The sequence below is a fragment of the Phoenix dactylifera genome, unplaced genomic scaffold (assembly GCF_009389715.1).
Source record: "Phoenix dactylifera cultivar Barhee BC4 unplaced genomic scaffold, palm_55x_up_171113_PBpolish2nd_filt_p 000144F, whole genome shotgun sequence".
NCBI classification, from domain to species: domain Eukaryota; kingdom Viridiplantae; phylum Streptophyta; class Magnoliopsida; order Arecales; family Arecaceae; genus Phoenix; species Phoenix dactylifera.
This window is the reverse complement of record NW_024067699.1, coordinates 811902-831841: the sequence shown is the minus strand read 5'-3', so window position 1 is coordinate 831841 and position 19940 is coordinate 811902. Positions and strand designations below refer to the sequence as shown.

Genomic DNA, 19940 nt, shown 5'->3' with positions numbered 1-19940 from the left:
CATAACATAATTAAAATGATATTAATGTAAGTATTATATTGATAACATCATAATTATATTACCATATTATTAAATTATTTAATTAGCTATAATAATATCAATGTACTGTACAAGTAACATATTTCATAATTGTATACTACAATATTATCGTGCTATTGTCCTATTTTAATTCAGAATATAATATTATTAAAGAAATAATATAAGAATTTAATAATAATATAGTTGTAAAGTTACATAGTCTGATTTTTATGTCATTTCATAATATCATATTACAATATTAAACTTACTCTTAATGCTTTGATGCACAGCCATATTGCAATAAGTCATTCTTGAAAGTTCTTCAACAATGAAAGTAAAATCTGGCAATACTTTAATTTGGACTTGGATAATTTGAATAACATGAAATGAAAGCTACAAGCTGGTACCATTTCCTTCATTGAAATAATTAATATCTATTATAACAACTATAGGAAATATTATGGAAAAATAAGTGAAATGTTTGATTCTATTATTTTTCCACCTTGATATGGATGGATTTCTCAAAAAGAAAATGATAATACAATCCTAAAAATTGGATATAAGTACCAACATTTTGCAGCTTTTTAATTCCTGAGATATCCCTAGCTAATCTCTTCCTAGACTCATGGCCCCAATGTTCTGAAACTCGGCCAGGACACTGACCCATTTTGTTGTCGAACTCATGGGTCAGTGGTCCAACCACACTCATGTGAATTTAGATTCTTTATTTTTTATTTTAATTTCAGGTGATCCAAGAAATTTAATTAAAACATGCTACAACATGATGCTTCTAAATGAGAAAACATCAATATGTTGGTTCTTGAAAGTAATTGCTAAAAATATAACCTTAAACAAGAGAACTTTGTGACAAAAATAACAATAGCTAGTTGGAGTTACCACTTCTAAATAAAATTTTCATATTCACATATCTTAAATGTAAGCTTGTACACTCTCAATCAACAAAGTCACAATTATAGAAATCCATCTTTTGTATTTGACTTGTCTTTAAATATATACTTTGAGATCTTAAATTTTGAATGCCTAGATTTCTTTATAGCTAGAAATTAATGGAAACTACTTATCAATTTATACAGCCATTTTTTTTATGTAATTGAATTTGTACAGCCATCATTCACATGCATCTTAGAAATTATATTGGATATTCATGGCATGCTGTTTATGAACTCATGCGTATAAGAACTAGCGGTATTCATATGGTGGTGTCACCAGCATGGAGTTACATGGTTCTCAGGATTGACAAAAATTCAGGTTCACCAACATGAACTCACCAAGTGACTAATCTTATGATAAATCTGTTGACTGGAATAAACTGGAATTATTTAATACCTTATATTTTACTTAGTCATTCTGTTAAACATCCCTTGCTGTTAGATTGGTGCAGTAGTCCAAGATTATCAAAACCAACAATTTATCCAACAGAAGATTTGCTCCCATTGCTATGTTACATTCAGCCTGAAAAATTTGTGAGGGCTGTTTGTTGATTTAAGACTACTTCACTAATATAATAGTAAGATGGAGAAATTTGATGGTCAGATGTCCATCGTTGGAGCAAACTCATGACCCAAAGAGGAGGTGAAGAAAGAGAGAGAGAGAGAGAGAGAGAGAGAGAGAGAGAGAGGCCAGACTGTTCTTTAATGGCACCTTAAATACTCTATCCTGAATTCACTAAACAGTTGCTGAAATCCTAATATAAGTTTCTTGGATTTGGAAGACTCCACCAAGGTTAGAAGCAAAAAACGCCCTCGCAAACATGAGAACCCATCTCTAAATCGAGGTTGTAAAGTGATAAGATTTCCAAAGTCGGTGTTGGGGGATAGTCACAACACTTGTTGATGGGGGCCATGCTATTGTTGTGCATTTGAGCACCAAGAGGTGGATGGACACTGCAAGAGGTCCCCAAAGATGGTGCTAGAAGATTGTTCCAACGCTGGTTCATAGGGCCATGCTATTATTGACCTTCAGCTGTTGGGAGGTGAAGGGCATAGCGAGTAATCATGATTGGTGGTGTTGACCCCGAGCATAGATCTTAAGGAGGCAATAAGGCACTTACTAATGAGACCAACAATGATTAGTATATGGAGTTAATGATCATGTTGTTTTGAGATTAGGATAGGATGTTTTGAGCTAAATTTAAGGGCTGTGATTGCCTCTGGACAGAAATTATCGGCACTTTATGTGTTGTGTACACATAGATATATGTGTCTATATATGCGTATGTGTACATATATTTAGTGGTACATCTATGAGTTTGCAAGTTATTTAACTGATTCACTAGGTTTATTTAGAGTTTTTTAATATATGTTTAGATACTTAATTGATAACTAACCTTGATACTTGTTACGGGGGAACTAAGCCGCCATGCCCCACGTGACCGGCACGCGCGCCCAGGAAGACTACGGCTGCCCTTTGATCCAGCGCTCCGACCCCGAGTCGGACGTCCTCGGCTCCGCAGCCCGACCCCGAGTCGGCTGCTCTTTGATCCAGCAATCCGACCCCGAGTCGGACGCCCTCGGCTCCGCAGCCCGACCCCGAGTCGGCTGTCCTTTGATCCAGCAATCCGACCCCGAGTCGGATATCCTCGGCTCCGCAGCCCGACCCCGAGTCGGCTGCCCTTTGATCCAGCGCTCCGACCCCGAGTCGGAGATCTCTTGATAACGACAGGCTATTCCCCAGAGGCACGCCGCGGCCTCCTGCTCCACTACTCCCTGCAACGGCTGTATCCGATGCTGCTCCACGATCTCCTGCATCAGCCGTACAAAGCGGAGCCCCACTATGCCCTGACGTGGCCGTACCCGGTGCTGCTCCACGACGCCCTGTAACGGCCATGTCAGTGGCCACACCATCGTGCCCCACGATAACGAACCCCCCTGAGAGACCCCCTAGCCAGGTATATATGCGGCTGGGGGGAGAAAGGGGGGAGGTGAGCAATATCTCCCAGAGCACTCTCTTACTTGCGATTATCACCTCTCCTCCTCCTCCAATCTCCTCTGACTTGACCGTCGGAGGGCCATCACCACCCTGGTGGTGGTGCAAGGCTTGTTTGCAGGTTTCTTGGCGGAAGGTGGAGCGCAACTAACACCAACCAAGACAACTCAGACGGAACCCCGTTCACACCGCAGTGCCAATCGTTCTCGGTTTGGACCACCAGCAACAGTTGGCGCTAGAGGAAGGGCACCGAATCTTAGAACGATCGTAATGGCACGGCGAGGTGGTCGTGGAGCTTCCAATGCTTCCGGTCGCGGAGCCTCTCGCGCCTCCGGCCGAGAGGCTGCTGCGTCCCCAACGCACTCTCAGCAGCACTCCACCGCCCCTTCTCCCATTCAGACGGTCGAAGCTGCTCAGTTCGACCAGCTAGCCCAGCAGGTTCGCACCCTCGCGGAGGCAGTGCAGAATCTGCAGGGTGTGATCTCTCGGGTGCCGCAACGGGCTCAGGAGCCGCTGCCCCCCGAGCACTCGCCTCTTTCTCACAACCCGCGCTCCTTCCTCTCCCATGGAGAGGAGCGCCGGCGCGAGGAGGATTCTCGAGTGCGGTCCATTCTGCCAGGACCTTCTCATCGGAGCTGTGCGGGGTACGAGAGGCGGACCCGGGCGCGTTCTCAGACACCCCAGTCCTCGAGGGGCCCGCACTCCAGTCGGTCCCCCTCGCGCCGCTCCTTGTCCCCCACCCACCGGTCGCGCTCCCTGGACCGGCGGGTGGACGATCTCCACAGACAACTCCAGGTCCTGAAGGGCCACTCCAAAGATCCCTTCGCTGACTTGGAGATCTCCTCCCAGCCGGCGCTTGCCTCGAGGATCCTGCGGACCCCGAACCCGCCGGGGTTCAAAATGCCGGCGATCGAACCCTACGACGGGGCGGCGGACCCGCGGGACCATGTGGAGAGTTTCAGGACTCTTATGCTCCTCCATGGAGCATCGGATCCGCTCCTCTGCAAGGCCTTCCCGGCGACCCTCCGTGGCCCGGCAAGGGCATGGTTCGCCGGCCTGGAGGCTAACTCCATCCAGTCCTTCGACCAGTTCACCCGCTTCTTTATCAGCCATTTCGCCGTCAGTAGCAGGCGGCGACTGGTCTCCGACTCCCTCTTTGATGTCCGGCAAAACGAGGGAGAAAGCCTGCGGGATTATCTCACCCGCTTCAACAAGGCTACACTGGAGGTCCGGAACCTGAGCCAGGAAGTGGCTCTCTCAGCCCTGAAGCGTGGCTTCCGGAAGGGCAGACTCACCTTCTCCCTGGACAAACGCCTGCCGCGGAGCTTCCCGGAGCTGTTATCTCGGGCAAACCAGTATGCAGACGCCGAGGAGGCAGCATCCCACCGGAACAAGGAGGCCGCCGAGGCCCCTCTAAAGCCCGGGAAGAAAAGGCGAAAAGAGGCACCCCAGAGGAGGAGCCCGACGCCTCAACGCCGGCGCAGAAGCCCGTCACCAGCAAGGAACCACGGCGCCACACGCCCTCGTTCTCCGCACCGACGCTTCAACCGGTACACCCCACTCCTGGCCCCCCGGGCCCAGATCCTCATGGAGGTCAAGGGGCGGGAGGACCTCCCGGTTCCGAGGCAGATGAAGAAGATCCCTGGAAGGAGGCCTTCTCGGGCGTACTGTGAGTACCACCGAGACCACGGCCACGATACCGAAGACTGCTTCCAGCTTCGGGACGAGATCGAGGCTCTCATTCGCCGAGGGCGTCTCGGTCGATATGTAAACGACCGACGTCCCCCGGCAGACCCGCGTCCGGCCGACCCGGCCCCTCAGGAGCCTCGGAAACAGAATCGACCCGTTGCGGGAGTGATCCACACCATCACTGGGGGCTGCTCTCGGCCCGTGAGGAACGCAGGGGGCTCGGCGGGAGCATCAGGAGTGGCCGTCGCGAAGAGGCAGCGGGTCGGAAATGTAATCACTTTTTGTGATGAAGATGTAAAGGGGGTTCAGACTCCCCACGATGACGCCATGGTGATCTCTCTCACTATGGCGAACTATGATGTAAGGCGTGTTCTTGTGGATAGTGGAAGCTCAGCTGATATTTTGTATTACGAGGCCTTCCGAAAGATGAGCTTGTCCCGACAATTGTTGCACAAAACATCCACCCCCCTCATAGGATTCACTGGAGACGCTATCTCGGCCGAAGGTGTCATTGAGCTGCCTGTGACTGCGGGCGTTGCACCTGCAGAAGCCACGGTGCGACTCGGGTTCTTGGTCGTCCGTGTCCCCTCGGCCTACAACGCTATCCTCGGACGACCCGGACTGAACGCCCTTCGCGCGGTGGTTTCTACCTACCATTTGCTCATGCGGTTCCCCACGGCGGCCGGGATTGGAGAGGTCCGAGGTGACCAACCAACCGCACGGCAGTGTTTCCTAGCAACTCTCAAAGGGAAGAAGCCCATGGAGGCCCTAAGCGTCGAGTCCCTTGACGCCAGAGACGAAGTGGCCTTGCGGCACGGGGAGCCGGCCGAGGGCGTAATCGAGGTTCCCCTCGAAGAAGGCCGCCCGGACCGCACGGTCCGGGTCGGTGCCAACCTCGACTCGGAAGCTCGGCTCCGGTTAGTGGAATTCCTCCGAGCCAATACTGATGTGTTTGCCTGGTCGGCGGCCGATGTACCTGGGATCGACCCGGAGGTCATTTCTCACGCCCTCAACGTCGACCCGACCCACCGACCAGTAAAGCAAAAGAAGAGACACTGTGCCCCGGATCGGATCCGGATGGTCGACCAGGAGGTAGACAAACTCTTGGAGGCAGGTTTCATAAGGGAAGTGAGCTACCCCGAGTGGCTGGCAAACGTCGTACTTGTCCGGAAGGCGAGCGGGAAGTGGAGGATGTGCGTCGACTACACCGACCTGAAAAAGGCGTGCCCCAAGGATAGCTTTCCGCTTCCGCGAATAGACCAACTGGTCGACGCGACTTCCGGATATCAGCTGCTGTCTTTCATGGACGCCTTCTCCGGCTACAACCAAATAATGATGGCTCCACAGGACGAGGAGAAAACGGCCTTCATAACAGACAGGGGGCTGTACTGTTACAAGGTAATGCCCTTCGGTCTGAAGAACGCTGGCGCTACTTACCAGCGCCTCGTCAATAAAATCTTCAAGGAGCAGATCGGGCGGAACATGGAGGTGTACGTGGACGATATGCTGGTAAAGAGCCGCCATGCGGATCAGCACATTGCGGATCTGGAGGAGACCTTCGCCACCTTGCGGAAGTTTCGTATGAAGCTAAACCCAGCGAAGTGCGCCTTTGGTGCTTCGGCCGGGAGGTTCCTCGGCTTCATTGTCAACCAGCGGGGGATCGAGGCCAACCCGGACAAAATCAAGGCCATCCAAGATATGTCCCCTCCGACCAAAGTGAAGGAGGTTCAGGAGCTCGCTGGAAGGGTCGCCGCGCTCGGACGATTTGTGGCAAAATCGGCCGAACGCTGCCAACCGTTCTTCAAGGTGTTGAAGCGCCCGAAAGACTTCCTCTGGACGGCTGAATGTCAAGTGGCGTTCGACCAGCTCAAGGAGTACATGGCGTCTCCTCCCCTGCTGTCCAAGCCGCAAAAGGGGGAGATGCTCTACCTTTACCTGGCGGTCTCCCCAACCGCAGTCAGCGCAGTACTGGTTCGGGAAGAGGCAAAACTTCAGAAGCCCGTGTACTACACCAGCCGAGTCCTCCGGGATGCCGAGACGCGGTACACGAAGGCTGAAAAGATCGCCTTCGCGCTGCTGACTGCGACCAGGAGGCTTCGCCCCTATTTCCAGGCTCATTCTGTCACCCTTTTGACCGATCAACCACTGCGGCAGATCCTCAGCAATCCTGAGAATGCGGGACGGCTGGTGAAGTGGGCAGTAGAACTTGGTGAGTTCGACATCCGCTACCAGCCCCGGCCCGCCATCAAGGCCCAGGTGCTCGCGGACTTTCTCGCTGAGTGCACTGTGCAGGAGGCGGAACCTAGGCCGCCGGAAACACCCAGCCTCGATCTCCCGATCTGGACGCTCCACATTGACGGGTCGTCGAACCCTGAAGGTGGAGGGGCTGGGCTGGTCCTTACCAATCCCGATGGAGTGATAGCCGAGTATGCCTTGAGGTTCGGATTTCCAGTGACCAACAATGAGGCGGAGTACGAGGCCCTAGTCACGGGACTCAAACTCGCCAAGGAGCTCGGCATCCGGCGTCTGAAGGTCTTCACCGACTCCCAGCTGGTGGTCGGGCAGGTTCGAGGGGAGTTCGAGGCACGGAGCCCGACCATGCAGAGCTATGTCCGGAAGGTGCAAGCACTCATTCCCGACCTCGGCAGTATTGACATTCAGCAGGTCCCAAGGAGCGAAAATGCTAGGGCCGACAGGTTGTCCCGCTTGGTGGGCGCTGAGGCACACAACTTGTCAAGGGCGATATACCTGGAGACCCTAGATGCCCCGAGCATCGGCGAGGCTGAAGCGGTAATGGCAATTGATCCGGAACCATCTTGGATGGACCCGCTTGTAGCTTACCTCGCCGAAGGGATCCTCCCCGAAGATGAAGATCAAGCTCGGCGACTTGTTATGAAGTCCGCCCACTACGTACTCTACGAAGGGAGGCTGTATCGGACCTCGTTCACCGCCCCCCTCTTAAGGTGCCTCCGCCCTTTGGAAGCGGCTTACGCCCTCAGCGAAGTCCACGAAGGCATCTGCGGATCGCACCTGGGGGCTAGGTCCCTGGCACATAAGATCATGAGGCAAGGCTACTATTGGCCGACCTTATTGGAAGACTCAAAGGATCACGTACGGAAATGCGACGCCTGCCAGCGCCACGCCAACATCCAGAGAGTCCCCTCTGTTCCCTTGGCGCCAATCACCGCCCCCTGGCCCTTTGCACAGTGGGGAATGGATATCCTCGGACCATTCCCCATCGCTTCGGCCCAGCGGAAATTTTTGATTGTCGCCATCGACTACTTCACCAAGTGGGTGAAGGCAGAGCCACTGGCCACCATCACGGAGGCGCAAGTCCGGAAGTTCGTAAAGAAGAACATCATTGTCCGATTTGGGGTACCTCGGGTCCTCATCTCGGATAACGGTCGACAGTTTGATAACAAGCATTTCCGAGACTTCTGCGAGGAGTTCGGGATCGAACATCGGTTCACGTCCGTGTCGCACCCCCAAACCAACGGCGAGGCCGAGGTCACAAATCGGACAATCCTCCAAGGTATCAAAGCGCGGATCGGACGGACGGGGCAAGCTTGGGTCGAGGAACTCGAGAATGTCCTTTGGGCGTATCGGACCACGCATCGGACTCCTACCGGGGAGATGCCTTTCAGCCTAACCTATGGCACGGAAGCCGTTGTCCCCGTAGAGCTCGGACTTCCCTCACCTCGGGTAGCCGCACACCGACCCGAGGCCAACTCGGAGCAACTCCGAGGGAACCTGGATCTCTTGGAAGAAGCAAGGGAAATGGCGCAGGTTCGGATGGCAATGTATCAGCGGAGGGTGGCCCGATATTACAACTCCAAAGTCCGACCGAAGCTTTTCAGAATTGGAGATCTGGTGCTGAGGCGAGCTAAGGCATCTCAACCTACGGAAGGTGGGAAGCTAGCGCCGAATTGGGAAGGCCCGTATAAAGTTCGTTGGGTAAACCGACCTGGCTCCTACCAGTTGGAAGCCCTAGATGGCCGAGAAATTCCAAGGGGCTGGAATTCCGCTAACCTGCGGATGTATTACCAGTAGAACAACAAGGCCAGAAAGACAATTTGGAAAGGTGCAACACTTTTCATTTCAATAATTTCTGGTTACAATGGCGTGCTCGTGTGATTACAAGGAATTCCCAGAGGGGAATTAGGGAGTAAAGAAAGCAAAGAAGAGGTGGAGAATCCGTGGAGCTGAGGACCGAGGATCCCAAACCCTCAATCCAAAGCAGCTGCAATCCCACCGGAAGTGGGTGCTTCTAACCGGAGGCGCCATCCAGCACCTCACCAAAAAGACGAGGAGCCGCCGCAGAAGAAGCTCCCGCTGCCCCCAGGGGAACGCCGCCTCCAAAGGATATTCCCATCCTCCCCAGTGATAGGAGAGAGAAGGAATTCGAGGGGGAAGAGCATATGGAGGCGCGGCCCCGGACTGAGCGTCTGGTGCAGAGCTCGATCGGGAGGCTGAACTTCAAGGAGGGGAGATGTGATCCCGGATGAAACGCCTAGAGCGGAGCTCCGCCGGGAAGACCCTCCTTGTTGATCCCAGATGAAACGGCTAGTTGGCTGAAGTCGCAAGGGGAGCGTCTCCCCTTTCCTTCAACAGGAGTCTCTCAGTCATATGCCAAGGAGGAGGTCCGCGATCCATGGCAACCTGAACAGCTCCGGCTTGGCAAACTCCATCGTACCTGCACCTGTATTTATAGCCAAACTGCGGCCCCCTGGTCGTTCCGATGCGGGTGGCTCCAATAAATGCAGGCGCATTGAAACCGGAGCCGTTCCGGCTCCCGAGGCGTATCTCCCCGCGATTTCCTAAGCGTCATTCTCCTTAAACCGCATTCTTTGTGCAGGACAATCCGGGTGTCATGTACCCCTAGGTCCACATATCTCCGCTCGCGCCCAGGCCGTATCCTCCACGAAGAACCCGCGTATCGCGGCCGCTCAACTAACACTCCTCGCAAGCAGCAGCTGGCGATCCGATTTTCCAGGTAACGCATTAATTAGCGTTTAATGCCCTTCTCGTGTTCCCCCAGGCAACGCTTAGAGAAAAGGAGAAACATGATCGCGGCTGGCCACGGAGAAACCCCGTCGGGCAGCGAGCGACAAGCGCACGACCAGCGAGCGGAATTTCCCGAGGCTCGGCCCTCGGATGCCTGGCTAGCCCGATGATCATCCCGGGAGCAGACTAGCCGGAAGCCCCGACCGGTCGCCTCGGCTTGCGCCAGCCTTGGCCGACCAACGAGTGGAATGTCCCGAGGCTCGGCCCTCGGATGCCAGGCTAACCCGATGATCATCCCGGGAGCAGACTAGCCTGAAGCCCCGACCGGTCGCTTCGGCTTGCGCCAGCCTTGGCCGACCAACGAGCGGAATTTCCCGAGGCTCGGCCCTCGGATGCCTGGCTAGCCCGATGATCATCCCGGGAGCAGACTAGCCGGAAGCCCCGACCGGTCGCCTCGGCTTGCGCCAGCCTCGGCCGACCAACGAGTGGAATGTCCCGAGGCTCGGCCCTCGGATGCCAGGCTAACCCGATGATCATCCCGGGAGCAGATTAGCCTAAAGCCCCGACCGGTCGCCTCGGCTTGCGCCAGCCTTGGCCGACCAACGAGCGGAATTTCCCGAGGCTCGGCCCTCGGATGCCTGGCTAGCCCGATGATCATCCCGGGAGCAGACTAGCCGGAAGCCCCGACCGGTCGCCTCGGCTTGCGCCAGCCTTGGCCGACCAACGAGTGGAATGTCCCGAGGCTCGGCCCTCGGATGCCAGGCTAACCCGACGATCATCCCGGGAGCAGACTAGCCTGAAGCCCCGACCGGTCGCCTCGGCTTGCGCCAGCCTTGGCCGACCAACGAGCGGAATTTCCTGAGGCTTGACAACCCTCGGATGCCAGGCTAACCCGACGATCATCCCGGGAGCAGACTAGCCTGAAGCCCCGACCGGTCGCCTCGGCTTGCGCCAGCCTTGGCCGACCAACGAGCGGAATTTCCTGAGGCTTGACAACCCTCGGATGCCAGGCTAACCCGACGATCATCCCGGGAGCAGACTAGCCTGAAGCCCCGACCGGTCGCCTCGGCTTGCGCCAGCCTTGGCCGACCAACGAGCGGAATTTCCCGAGGCTCGGCCCTCGGATGCCAGGCTAACCCGACGATCATCCCGGGAGCAGACTAGCCTGAAGCCCCGACCGGTCGCCTCGGCTTGCGCCAGCCTTGGCCGACCAACGAGCGGAATTCCCTGAGGCTTGACGGCCCTCGGACGCCTGGCTTAGCGCCGGAAGAATTTCCCGAGGCCTAACCCTCGGATGCCTGGCTTAACGCCGGAAGAATTTCCTGAGGCCTAACCCTCGGATGCCTGGCTCGGCGCCGGAAGAATTTCCTGGGGCCTAACCCTCGGATGCCTGGCTTAGCGCCGGAAGAATTTCCTGAGGCCTAACCCTCGGATGCCCGGCTTAGCGCCGGAAGAATTTCCTGAGGCCCAACCCTCGGATGCCCGGCTTAGCGCCGGAAGAATTTCCTGAGGCCCAACCCTCGGATGCCCGGCTTAGCGCCGGAAGAATTTCCTGAGGCCCAACCCTCGGATGCCTGGCTTAGCGCCGGAAGAGTTTCCTGAGGCCTAACCCTCGGATGCCTGGCTTAGCGCCGGAAGAATTTCCTGAGGCCTAACCCTCGGATGCCTGGCTTAGCGCCGGAAGAGTTTCCTGGGGCCTAACCCTCGGATGCCTGGCTTAGCGCCGGAAGAATTTCCTGGGGCCTAACCCTCGGATGCCCGGCTTAGCGCCGGAAGAATTTCCTGAGGCCTAACCCTCGGATGCCCGGCTTAGCGCCGGAAGAATTTCCTGAGGCCCAACCCTCGGATGCCTGGCTTAGCGCCGGAAGAGTTTCCTGAGGCCTAACCCTCGGATGCCTGGCTTAGCGCCGGAAGAATTTCCTGAGGCCTAACCCTCGGATGCCTGGCTTAGCGCCGGAAGAGTTTCCTGGGGCCTAACCCTCGGATGCCTGGCTTAGCGCCGGAAGAATTTCCTGAGGCCTAACCCTCGGATGCCTGGCTTAGCGCCGGAAGAATTTCCTGGGGCCTAACCCTCAGATGCCTGGCTTAGCGCCGGAAGAATTTTCCGAGGCCTAACCCTCGGATGCCTGGCTTAGCGCCGGAAGAATTTCGGAAGCCAGGAGTCAGCAAGACGCTACCGAGAGTTAAAAGAAAAAGAAGGACGAAGGCGAGATGAAGAAACATTCAACTTGCATCAATTTTCATTGTTTCAGGGCCGAGGCCCATACAATTTGGCAAAACCCCGGTATACAAAAAAAGAGAAGACAACAAAAGGTACAAGAGGTCAGCTTGGAGGAACTCCCGGGTCGGGAACGTCGGGCTCGTCCGCAGGAGGTAGGGAAGCAGCAGGAGAACCAGCAGGCAATGGCGCCGGAGAGGAGTCGAGAAGGGAAATCTCGCTCAGGTCAACTTCGGGGTACTTAGCCGACACCCTTGCCAGGCCCTCCTCGAAGCCTAAGATAAAGGCTTCGGCCCCCGCGTCCGACGCGTCACGGACAAACTCGTCGGACTGACGATAGGTCTGTACTGCCTCCGACATATCATGAGCGAACTCGGCGGACTGGCGATAAGCCTCTACCGCCTGACGCCCGATTTCCGCACTCCTCTCGGCCAGCGCCGCCTCTGCCCGCTCCATAATCTGGGCTTTCGCCTCCAAGACCTTCGCCACAATCCGGCCTTCCGCCTCGGTGGAGACCCTTAGCAGCTCAGCCCGAGCCTCCTTGTGCTTCGCTTCGGCAGCAATGCGAGCAGCCTCAGCCTCCGTCAGGCGCGAATGAAGCTCCTGATCGCTCGCACGGGACTTCTCCAAGGCCGACTCCAATTCGCCCAGCTTAGCTTTAAGAGACCGGATTCGGTTGCGGGCGTTGTCGGCTGACCGCTGGGCCTTCTCCCACCTCTCCCGGTAGTCGGCAGCCTTCCGGGACTGCTTCTCGGCCCGCTCATCCGCCTTCTTGACCTCGCCCTCGAGACCCGAGGCAAGCTCCTGAGCCTCCAACAGTTGCTTCTCGAGGGCAGCAAAGCCGAGTGCCCGCTCCTCGGCCTCCCGGAGCCTCGCCTCGAAGTCCCCGGTTGTTCTGCCTGCCACAGCCTGGCCTCCCTTTTCCACTGCTTTCAGCCGGTCCTCGGCCTTCGCCAGAAGCCCCGCCTGTTCCTTGTAGCACTCCTCCAGACGGATCATGTACTGGGCGAGCTAAGAAATAGGAAAAATAAGGGAGTCAGGCGGAGAACAACAGAGCCAATAAATGGTGAAAAGCGGCCAGAAGAATACTCACCGACATGAGACAGACACAGCTGGCAGCCCCAACGTCAGAGACCTCCAACTCCCGGACCCGCCGACGGTCCTTCTCCAGCAGCACTGTTTCGATGAGATTTCGGGCGCCATCGGTAGTGAAGGCAGACCCCGATTTCTCCCCAGAGCCGGACGGTGGTTCTGCAGCCTTACCCCTATCCATCGCCTGGGGAAGAGTCCGGCCGATCGCGCTCGGGGCGGGGGTCACCCCAGGAATTGATAGGGTCCCGCTCGGTCGGGGCCTCGGCGTGTCCCTCCTCGAGTCATCAGGAGCCGACCGAGTCGAAGGCCGGGTCGGGGACCGATCACGTCCGACCCGTCCGTCTCGGGCAGGCTCGGATGATACCTCCGGAGTAGCGGCAATCTTACCACCGGAGGGCTGATACAGCGTCAGCTGCCGGTCCGTGCCCACGACGTCTCCCTGATCGGTGGGCCCGGACTCGTCGGTCGGCGTCGGAGGCACCTCCTTACGGGACTTCTTCGCCGGTGGGGCCCCGCTCGGAAGAGCTCGTTTTCTCCTCTGGGCTGCTTCCAGCAGGGACGCCCTACCAACAGCCTTTGTCTTCACCGACCGCATGACGTCGTCGATCTCTGCAAAAAGGACGGGATAGTCAGAGACGGAGAAACCAAAGGAAAGAACGGGACGAAAGAAGGAAAAAAAGTCAAGAAAGAATCGGTGGCGGACTCACGGTCGGTGGGGACCGAGCTCAGACCGACATTCACCAAAGTATCCTCGGAAATAAGGCGGGCCACCGGGGGGAGCTGGCCCTCGGCAACCAACCCCTTCAAGGCGGCCAAGCCATCGGACTCCTCCCTTGACAGTCTCGATAGGCCGATCGGAGACTTCATCGGGGTCTCCCAGGTCGCCCTGATTTCCCAAGAGGGATCTGCATCAACAAAAAAGAAGCGCTCCTTCCATTTGTGAATGGAGGTAGGAACCTCCTTGACAAGGCCGCATCCTCGCCGCGCTGCGAAGCACCACCACCCTTTGTCCTGGGGGTGGCCGCTCAGGCTGTAGAACTCCCAAAAAATATTCAGGGTGGCGGAGATCTCGTGCATACGGCAGAGAACCTGGAAGACCGTCAGGGCCCGCCACGAGTTCGGCACCAGTTGCGTCGGTGCCACTCTTAAACCCCGTAGCACCTGCATGACCAAGTCCGAAGGGGGAAAGCGGAACCCGGCCTGGAGAATGCCCTCATTGATGGCGATCTTCCCTGGAGGAGGATGGGACATCCTCTCCTCAGGCCCCGGGAGCGTGGCGTTGCAGGCCTCGGGAAGGTGGTACCGAGCCACGAGTCTGTCTAAATCTGTGGCGACCAGCTCCGACTTAATTTGGTCTGCTCTCACTTCGCCCATTCCTAATGGCCAATAAACCTACGGTTAGGACGGGGACCGGAAGGGGGGAAAGACCGGAGCGACTGGAGTACACTAGTATAAGAGGGGAAAGTATGGAGAGCCCTAAGCAGAAGAATGGGGAAAACTCACCGGAAAAGAGGTAAGAACGGCTCCGAGAGCGCCAAAGGAGAAACGAGTGAACAGTCCGACGGCAGCAACAGCAGCGCAAAGGGGAAACTTGAAAATATCTGTAAAGAAGAAGACGGACGGGGAAAGGCCCCCGATTAAATAGGCGGAAAGGCAAGTGACGCCTCAATGACGCCAGAGGACGCCTGGCTGCCGAAGGGTCGCTCGCGCCCCAAAGGCGAATCGACACCATTAGGGAAGGATGTCCGCCGAAATTCTCAGACTGCCAGGTCAGCAATAACCGCCATACGCCATAAAAAGGGCGGGGAGCTCGAAGCGCGCGCGCCTCTCCGAGGAACGGCGGCAATCCCGAAACATCACTCCCTTCACCTGTTCCCCTTCTGGTTCCAGGCTCGGAAGTGGGGGGCTACTGTTACGGGGGAACTAAGCCGCCATGCCCCACGTGACCGGCACGCGCGCCCAGGAAGACTACGGCTGCCCTTTGATCCAGCGCTCCGACCCCGAGTCGGACGTCCTCGGCTCCGCAGCCCGACCCCGAGTCGGCTGCTCTTTGATCCAGCAATCCGACCCCGAGTCGGACGCCCTCGGCTCCGCAGCCCGACCCCGAGTCGGCTGTCCTTTGATCCAGCAATCCGACCCCGAGTCGAATATCCTCGGCTCCGCAGCCCGACCCCGAGTCGGCTGCCCTTTAATCCAGCGCTCCGACCCCGAGTCGGAGATCTCTTGATAACGACAGGCTATTCCCCAGAGGCACGCCGCGGCCTCCTGCTCCACTACTCCCTGCAACGGCTGTATCCGATGCTGCTCCACGATCTCCTGCATCAGCCGTACAAAGCGGAGCCCCACTATGCCCTGACGTGGCCGTACCCGGTGCTGCTCCACGACGCCCTGTAACGGCCATGTCAGTGGCCACACCATCGTGCCCCACGATAACGAACCCCCCTGAGAGACCCCCTAGCCAGGTATATATGCGGCTGGGGGGAGAAAGGGGGGAGGTGAGCAATATCTCCCAGAGCACTCTCTTACTTGCGATTATCACCTCTCCTCCTCCTCCAATCTCCTCTGACTTGACCGTCGGAGGGCCATCACCACCCTGGTGGTGGTGCAAGGCTTGTTTGCAGGTTTCTTGGCGGAAGGTGGAGCGCAACTAACACCAACCAAGACAACTCAGACGGAACCCCGTTCACACCGCAGTGCCAATCGTTCTCGGTTTGGACCACCAGCAACAATACTAAATTAAGCATAATGACATTTTGCGTAAAGTCTACATACAACAATGATAACTTTATATCAAAAATATAATGACACTTTAGTTAAAGTGTCCATATACTTGATAACTTTATATTAAAAATGACAAGGGGCTTTCGTTAAACTTTCATGAGCCTCCACTGAAATTGTCCAACACACAAAACTAAGAGTCCCTAGCATGACAACCAAGAAAATAGGGCTAAGTGTCAAGATTCACCAACCAGTACCAAGGGTCATATTCGCATGCTACCGGTTTGGTATGATACCAATAAGTGCCATACTGAGTTGAGGTGTGCCGGAGAGGAATGATTAGGAGAGGAGGGGAGAGAGGGAGAAACCCTAACACTAACCTAAAAGGAGGAGAACCGGGGGAGAGAGAGAAGACAAAGGGGAGAAAGAGGGAGAGGGAGAGAGGGAGAAGGAGAGGGAGGGAGGGAGAGAGAGGCGCACGGATTCGGATGCTCGAAGGGGGATGACATTACTACTGGTGTTGGTGTCGATCGAGAGAGACAACATGGGCTAGGGTTCGAAGAAGAGGAGGGAGAGAGAGATCCCAACACAGTTGGATGGTCGAGGTCGGGGTGTTTTAATTTATAATGAGCCGAACCGTCCTTGTTCTTGGCTGATTCGATTTGGTGCATCTGGTTCAGGATAGTTCAACATACCCTATATCTGGCATTTCTTGTTGACATCAGCAGAACAGTTGTATCATATTGTGTGGTGCGAGGTCCAAGTGCCAAAAGTGTCTACACTTCTAGACAACTTAAAAATAGAGTATCCAAGACCCAAGAGCCAGATCCAATCTCTCTCTAGAATGGTAGGATATTGCCTATGAAGACGAAGATTAACTGGATCCACTATTTTCTTCAAATTATATGGAAATTAACACTGAATAAAATATCAAAATTTCATCGATCAGTTAGTATCCTCCTTTTGCTTTGTTTTCTGTTATTGGTCATATCTAATTCTGATGTTTTGATAGCTCTTCCATTATTCTTTTTCAGTTGGACCATTATATAACAGCCATGGACATAGCACTTGCTAGTTTAGTGTTTAAGCAATGATTTCTGTGTGTTTTGATAGAAAACACTGAAAGTAAATTGGGCTAGAACATTATTCATGATGTCTGCAATCAGGATCTCAGCTTGTTGCTTAGACATTGTGATTTCTAAATAGTATGAACTTCAAAGATTATTGACCCTTCTCTCACCCCCTCTTGCATGACATTAGGAGGAGCTCGAGGAAGTGCACATCCTTCATAGCTAGGCACATCTACCATGAGGTGATTAGAGCGGTAGATTGGGTCGCCTCCTATGTAGTGGAGCACTCTGGAGAGTTTTTGTGGACTGCCACGTCAACTGTCCCAACCGTGCTTCGTGACATTTTATTTTCGGATTTTCTTAGAAATATTTATACCAGGATTGTATGAGCCGTCTGCCCCACCGAACAAAAAGAAAGAAAGATTTTTTTTCTTTACGAACAAAAAGAAAGAAAGATTATTGACCTTCTTTCTTCAATTACAGACCAACAGTGTGCATTCCATGACTTCTAACCCTGATGGGAGAACTCTATTTTGTGGATTGCATGAAAGCCTGAAGGTGAGTTTCCTTGCATTGAGTTTGTTATTAAGTGGAAATTCTACTCTTTGTCAAATAAAGAAACTAATTTTGCTTCCAGGTTTTATCTTGGGAGCCAATAAGATGTCATGATGTAGTGGAGGTGGGATGGTCTAGATTGTCAGATCAAAACGCCCATGAGTATAAACTTCTTGGATGCTCTTATAACCAATATTGTGTTGGAGTATGGGTTGCTGACATCTCAATATGGTCCAGATATGTTCTTTATAAAAATTTGTACATGTTCTGGATTTTGTTATGCTGAAGAATATATATTTAATCTTAAAAAGTAACTTATGATGTATGATAGCTGATATTATGAATTGCAGCAGGTTGAGCCTTATGCAGGGACCAGTGCTGCTAGATTAAATGGCCTTTCAGAATCAAGATCCAATACCTGTGGTAATCAGTTCCTGATAATTGACAACAATATAAAGACCGGTAAGCGAAGGTTAATCCATTTCACAAAATTCAGAAAACAGTATCATGACTAGTATGAGAAGGTTATCAGTTTCACAAAATTCAGAAACTGTAGCTAAGAAGACTAAACTTTTAATATGTAGGTTTGGTTCTTTGCTCTTTTACTTTGGTTTTGTTTTAAAATCTATTTAAATCCTTTAAGCATGATGTTTTTTGATGATTCATTTCTTTTGTTTAATTTTCTGAACTTTCAGCTCCTGGAATTGTCCCTGGTGCTCCCCGAAGAACTGGATTAAGCTCTGCGCTGAATGACTGCAGCAAATTCAGCTACGCCACCAGGTGCTACAGCGTTAAAGACAAGTTCATCGAAGTTCGATGGAACAACCAATTTTCACAATGTTACAAGTCTGATGTGGTACCCGTCGTTGACCCAGAACTACCTCAAGAGCTGATATGGCTGTTGACTCTAGAAAAGAAATGGATGATGTGGTACCTGTTGTCTCAAAACCAACTCAAGTGTGGCTTTGGCTCCTGATCCTGGAAAACAAGCCAGCAATGCGGTGCCTGCTGTTGTCACCAGAACTACTCTAGTCAAAGGTGACTGATTTGCATAAACTGTCAAATAACAGAGTTGGTTCAGAGAGAGCAAATGTAAGATTTCAATATAGATCCATGGGCAGCAAGAGCACCGAAACAAATGAAAATATTGACTGCACTGTCCTTCCCGCTGTCAATGGCTTTGATCAAACATCCGCTGGAAAAAAGAACCTGGAAAATGCTTGAATAATTAAGGCTGGGAAGGCTGAAGAAAACCTATCACTGGAGCCAAAGCTGAGTTACTCATTTCAAAATAGGGAGTCAAGATTCTCAGAATGACAAAAATATGTTTTCTGATTGTAAATATTTCTTTCAATAGATCCTTGCTCGACTATTTACCTGGCCTCCTATCATAATACCTGCTTTCTTTTTAGTTTGTGCTTCTATTGATGGGTTTAAGGCCACAAATTGGAGCTGCAAATATTATCTTAGCAAAATTTTCAGGATGCTCATAGATTACTTTTTTCGGTCTTTATATATCTATGTCTCGTACATCCCTCATATGAATGTCCCTTTTAATGCTGCATTAAGGTTGGCTTTCTTACAGCTATGGGTTAAATAATTTTTGCCTGTACTGTGGTTTTAACATGTCATTCCTAACTGTGGCTTTTGTCAACTTTTGTTCTATTTGATGCCACGCTCATGTACAGTATATTGTCAAATCCGTTCTGGGGAGAACTCTACTTTGGTCTTTGAAATCGTGCAATTTTTTAAAAATTGTATGCTAGAAATCCTCATCTGATAACTGTCACGTCCTTTTTTCCCCCATTAAATCACTTCTTAAACCCTTCAACAGAGATCTCAACCTTTGCTTTTAACATCATATATGCATTGTTTGTGCATGGTGTTACCATTCTAGTATTCTCTGCTTTCAGCAACTCATGTAATATTGTTCAGTAATGCCATCACTTTCACTGATTTTCTTTGTACTTAGTAGAAAATCCTTACCATATATTTTGATTTCCAGAGTCCCTCTTCACCTATTTAATATTTCCAACACAAGCGCCTTACATGTTACATTTTGATGAGAGGTCATGATCGTCCGGTAAAATTACTGAAGTATTAAAGAATTTCCTCCCATTTTAATCATACAGAAGTTCCAATTCCATTTTGCTTTAGGTTGTCTCTTTTCTATCTTGCAAGCTCATAATTGCTCGAGTATAGTTTACTACTTGATGTATTTTTCAGATTGCATGATTTGCATAGCCAAAAAGTCAAAACTGATTAATATTTTCTTTATGGCAAAAACCTAATTGATGTGTACATTTGATTGCTCTGTCTTTGCTAATTTATATATTTGATTTTAATCAGCTCATGGGAGATAGTCCAATAGGGTATTTAGGCAAAATCGACCCAAATTTTTTTATTTGTAGGAGCAGCCATTTCCACTTTTCTTTGGACCAAAATGCGTCTTGTCTCAAAATGCGTCTTGTCTCATCAGTTTCGAACATTCGAAGAAGAGAGAGGGAGTGGAATGAAAATAGAATAAAGAAGAAAAGGATAGCGACAAAAAAGAACCCCTTTCTCTCTAGCTAACACACAACCCACCACCACCTCCCACCATCATCCATCATCATCCGGTGTACCCAATC

At 52.4% G+C, this 19940-nt stretch overlaps 1 protein-coding gene across 20 annotated transcripts in view; it reads left to right on the top strand.

Moving 5' to 3' along the window:
- The window catches only part of LOC103719277, a 33311-nt gene extending 14531 nt beyond the window's left edge, over positions 1-18780 (top strand). For 8 of the 20 annotated variants that reach the window (XR_005507344.1, XR_005507332.1, XR_005507335.1 and 5 more), the window contains 3 exons: positions 16946-17313; positions 17393-17772; positions 18006-18780. The gene's annotated coding sequence lies outside the window, so the exon portion shown is untranslated. Of the gene's footprint in view, positions 1-16945; positions 17314-17392; positions 17891-18005 lie in introns of all 20 variants that reach the window. The other 12 variants (XR_001880094.3, XR_005507338.1, XR_005507341.1 and 9 more) reach the window with 11 other exon arrangements.
- The last annotated feature ends 1160 nt before the right edge of the window (positions 18781-19940 follow it).